This window comes from Octodon degus, unplaced genomic scaffold (genome assembly GCF_000260255.1).
Source record: "Octodon degus isolate 3935 unplaced genomic scaffold, OctDeg1.0 scaffold00265, whole genome shotgun sequence".
Lineage (NCBI taxonomy): Eukaryota > Metazoa > Chordata > Mammalia > Rodentia > Octodontidae > Octodon > Octodon degus.
This window is the reverse complement of record NW_004524841.1, coordinates 536,705-542,218: the sequence shown is the minus strand read 5'-3', so window position 1 is coordinate 542,218 and position 5,514 is coordinate 536,705.

Genomic DNA, 5,514 nt, shown 5'->3' with positions numbered 1-5,514 from the left:
AGATTTTCCCTTTGTAGAACAATTTTAGAGCACTTTATTAAATGGAGTAACACATTAGAAAATGTACTTATTTGTCCAAATTTGTGGCATTGAGACACAGAACGTAGTCATTAAATTATGTATTCTATGAAATATATCCTCTGAGATTATGTCCGGTGATTTCAGTTTTGACTTTCTAAACTCTGGTTTCTTTTTGACTCAGAAAGACAGACAATGTATTTTTCTTAAATAATGCACATTTTTACACAGCTTATTTTTGTTTTATTCATGCAAATAGTAAATTTTGTCTTAAAAATTCGGGTGAGGTTTATAGTTTTGTGAGCTCATTCAGGTGTCTGACTTCCCAATTATAATTGTGTATCCACTCCTTCACCAAACTCAGGATCCAACTCTATTCTGACTCTTGATATTTTCACCTGAGAACAGAGAAATCCATGCAAGTCAATAACTTAATTGTACAATCAGTAATATTCTTCCCCCCAACTTAATGTCTGTAGCTTTTAATTTATCTTGTGATTTGAAAAATTAAAATTTCATTTTACATTTTGGCTTCCTTTTTATTGGCTCTACTTTGAAATCTTGGGATCTTTTGAAGTAAGTTTTCAGGCTATTTTACAACTTGACAAATACATCTGCATTCTGTAAAACTTACACCAACATATAAAACTTATTCCCCAGATGTTTACTTGATTATTAAACATATATCCTCTTCAAATTAAGAATCAAATCCAGGCGTTAGGTATACATGGAAGGTGCCAGTTCTCTGTGATGAACGTAATTCTGGTGTCTTGAGATTTCCTATGCCAGGTGCTGCTCTTCTGACAGCAGAGTACAAAGCTTTGACTCTGCCGGCAGGCACTGCTCATCCCTGAGTCCACCTGCATCAGAACTATACAGCTGCCAGTACCCTCTCCGATTCTGTTCCAATCCCTATAGAGTCCAACTCTGATCCAGGTTTATTTAAGCCATGAAAAATGGCTTATTCTTCTCATGTGCACATGCACTTATTAACCTAGTTCCCAGAAAATGCAGAAGAAACAAAAAGTTGGTTTTACTCAATCTTCTAAGAGCAGTTTCCTTCTGATTTTGGCAGGATAAACAAGGTCACTAACTTTTTTGATCCAGACCAGAAATTAAGGATAAACAGTACCAAACTCTGCAATTCTTCAGTCTGAAATGTCAGCAATAATGGCTGATTTATTGCTTTCTAAGGGTATTTATGTAGACGTTTGTGAGTGCCTTTTTCATTTTAATAACATCAGTTTATTACAAGTGGATTTAAGTGAATTTAATAATTTGTTTTATCATCCAATATTGAAGAATTGGAAAGGTTCAGATAAATTATATATTTTGCAAAGTGACGTTCCACTAAAAATTGTCTAGCAGGCATTGATAGATGTCCTTAAGGACCAAAACAACAATAGAACCACAATATAAAATATTATGCTGCTGTGCACGGTGGAACGTAATTGTAGTCTCAGTCTTCTGAGGCCTGAGGCATAAGGATCACAACTTCAAACCTATGTGAATAAGTGAGAGTCTGCCTCAAAATATTTTAAAAGGGAAGGCAAGGGATTGGGAATGTAGCTCAGTTGAAATCCTCTGATTTAATCTGCATAACTGACAACAAAGAAGCAACACCACTAACAGTAAAAATCCAACTAATGAAAACTAGCCGATAACAGATTATTCAGTCCTTGTACATAATGTCCCTACATGGTTCATCGCATTTGATGCTCAGAATAGAAATGCAGGATAAAACATCAGTCTTGCAGGTTAAGTCAAAATAACCACAAAATAAGAGTGGAATCTAAAGTAAATTTTTGTAAGAGAATATGATTTGAAAATACCCTGCTATTCCTGCTCAGGCTGTCTAAAAAACTCCACCATTTACAAATTTGAATGCTGTAAATGAAAAAGATAGTTGAGCTGGAAAATTTCTCATAGCATGGAGATCACCCTGCATTGCAGAGTCCGCTGTGCTGTACAACTTGCCCCCTCCCAGCATGAGGCGCTTCTTCCCTACACTCAGAAAAGGTCCAAGTTAGTTATTTAACGTTAGTTTCTTGGTTTCTTTGTTGCTTAAGTCCATATTCACTTTCATATATCTAAGAAACATGGTAGCACAGCATTTTCTGATCTTATTTATTCCTTTTCCAATTTTATTTTTCATATTTTATGTTATTTTGACATAGGTTCTCTCTATGCAATTTGTACTAATAGTGATCCTCTGGTCTCAGTCTCCCTAGTGCTGGGATTATAGAAACAAATATTTAGCTAGCTTTTGCTGGCCCTGTCTTACCATTATGTGTGTAAGCTTCCTTATCTCAGGTTCCTTACATGTACCTGTATAGGTGTGTAAATTAATATTCAATATTTTCATTGGCAGTAGATAATAAATATGATTCACAGCTAATTTGTTGCTCATACTATCATTGCTTTTCGTTCCTTTGAAACTTTTAACTATCTCTTGGTTTAATAAATTCCTGTGGTTGTTTTGTTTTCCCTGCTTTTCCTGAAGTCTCGGCTGCTTGGGCTACCAGCCTGCTTGATTTCCTGTGGAGATTTGCTGTATGACTCTCATTTGAGGAGCGTCTGGAGTTATAATCTGGAGGATCCCCTTTACTTCTGTTGCTGGTGGACTGACTGCTTCTCGGATTCAGTGTCTTCTCTTTTTCCTTCCTATCAATTGCTTCTTGTAAATTGGAAGCAGCAATGGAAGCCAAAATCCACTGCAATTGGGCATGTTTTAAAAACTTTCATTTTCTATGCTTAAATAATGTGCATGTTAAATATAGAAAATAGAACAAAACATGTAGAAGTAAATGGAAAACACTTTTTTCATTCCCTCATACTTTTGAAGCACTATTTATGTATCATCAGTCTCCAGTACTTTTTTATTTTAAAGAGAAAAAAAAAAAGAGACAAAGAAACATACAACAATACAAATGGTACTGAATTTCAATAGAGTATTTCCTTTAAATTATCTCTATTCTATGGTAGTCACTTGTAAATAATTTTTCTATTATATAATATTCAGTATATTTTCTTTAACTCATTTTCTGTTGATTTATAACTTTGATAATTATTTATTCACACGGACCATCTAAGACAGGTGAGCACATCTTTTCCTTAGAAACTCAGTCTAAATTTTTGATATTTTCCTTATATATTAATGATCCTCCAGATAGTTTATCATTATAATCCGAACCTAGAATCTGCTATTTTTGAAGTAATCTCAAAGTTATTTTTGGCTTAATATTTTTTCTTTGCTTTCTGATTCATTTCTGATATTTCTTCAAATTTATCTAAGACTTTTTCATTGAATTTTGCATAGTTTTATTTTTATATCTTAACTCTTTTTTCTATTGGATTTTTTCTTCTTTTTTCTTTTGGGTTTTTTCTTTTTCTTTTCTTCTCTCTCTCTTTTTGTATTTTTAGGAAAGGATCTACAGCATACTCAGGGTCTCACTACTAGATTGGACTAGTAGTAATCCACCAGTTTACAGACTCCTAAGAGCTGGGATTACTGGTGTGTGCCACCAGGCCCAGTCTCAATGATTGTCTCAGTGTGCCCTGGGGGTGGGGCTGGCAGGGCAGTCCCGGGGATCAAACCCCCTGTTCATGAATCTGCTTGCAGGCACTTTAATCTGTTGAGCTATTTGGCTGGCCCTTGGGTGTTTTTCAAAGTATCTTTTTTTTTTGTTTGTTTTTTGTACTGGTACAATATATTGTCTTGTTTATTGAGAAGTACTAGAATTCTTTTCTTAGTTATTTTCCCCCTAAGTTGCTTTTATCTCTTTATTTTCATTTTAGTATATAAGCATACACTGTTCTTTCAGATGATGGGCTGGGCTTGAGTGTCCACTTAGAAATAAAGGCAGCACCAGACTCAGGAGGAGCCTCTACACATGTGTCTAGTTATCACCTGAGGCTGTCAACGTAGGAGAATAAAGATGGGATATTTCAGATGAGAATTCATAGCACTATCTGCAAGTTATTTCTCCTGAGTGTTCAGATTTCATAAAGAAGTCTCTTTCAACCTCCCCTTGACAGCGGTGAAAATTCAGTAGAAGTAAGGATGGGAAGAGGCCTGGTGGTTACCAAAACTATTTCACATAAACTCAATTTTCATTATTTCCCTTCAACTAGATTTTTAATTGTCCACCTACCATACAGCTTTTAGTTTGCTATTTCTAGAGATGCTCAGTCTTCTAATGGTTGCATCAGTTGGGCAACAGCTGCTCAAAATCTTTCAGGATACATTTCCTTTTTATGTCTCTTCTAAACTCTACTTTCAGAAACAGATATCAAATATTCCTGAGTGTTTTGATGTTCTCTGATACTATTTTACGGCTTCCTCTCTTGGAGACTTAGAGTCACTGGATAAGATATCACTCTCCCAGTTGTATATGAACACCTATATGAGTTACTTACTTTTGATTCAAATTTACCTGGCCATCCTGCATTTGACAAATATTGCAAATTGAAACATATTCCCATGGTGTTGTTCAAGAGCCCACCAGTTTCTTAGCATGTTACACTTTCTAAGATTTCCCTTTCATCACATCTTTTGTTTTCTTTGAAAAATTGTCTTAATCATGTTCTCATTACTGAGACAAAAATACCTGACACCCACAAGTTAATGGATGAAAGTTTATTTCAGTCCAATTTATGAAGGTTTTGGTTCATAGTCAGCTGGCTCTAAGGCAGGGAGGCATGACAGAGGGGCATGACAGAGTAGAAACAGTTCATGGCAGGGCAGGCTGAAAGCGGTGAGCAGCAGCAGCAGCAGCAGCAAGACTGTCTTTCCTTTTTATTCTAACCAGGCTATAAGCTTTTATGGTGGTGGCACCCTTACCTAGGATGGGGCTGCTAACTTCAATAAATCCATGCAGCCACACTCAAAGCCATGCTAATTCCAATCAATAAATTAAATGAGCACCACACAGCCTTATCCCAGTATCACACACCTTAGATTTGCAAACTCTGAAAAGTCTTTTCTATCAGTTCGTGAGGCTTTTTGGAACTATCCAGATACAAGGCATAGCAAAAATCCTTCCATTGTTATTTTATTTATTTGTTTGTTTGTTTGTTTATTTATTGGTATTCGGTACAGGGTCTATAGGGTCTCACTACACAGATCAGACTCTTAGTGATTCTGCTGTTTACAGCCTCCCAAGTGCTGGGATTACAGGCTCCCACCACCACACCTAGTCTCAATCGCAATCTCAGTGCAGCCCTGGGGTGAGACTGACAGTGCTTGTGGGGATCCAACCCTGCTGCTGTGTCTGCCTAAGCAGGTGCTCTAGTCTGATGAACTATCTGGCCAACCCTTCATTGTTATTTTAATGCTAGCTGAAAAACAAACCAGTTTCTTTTGTTCTGTCTAGTCTCTAATCAAATGCAGTTCCTTTTGATACAAATCCTGGAATTTCTTGTTAGTAGGAGAAGCCAGATTCACTTGATATCACTCTGTTTAGAAATACTTTCACTATTGATATAGTCATGAAC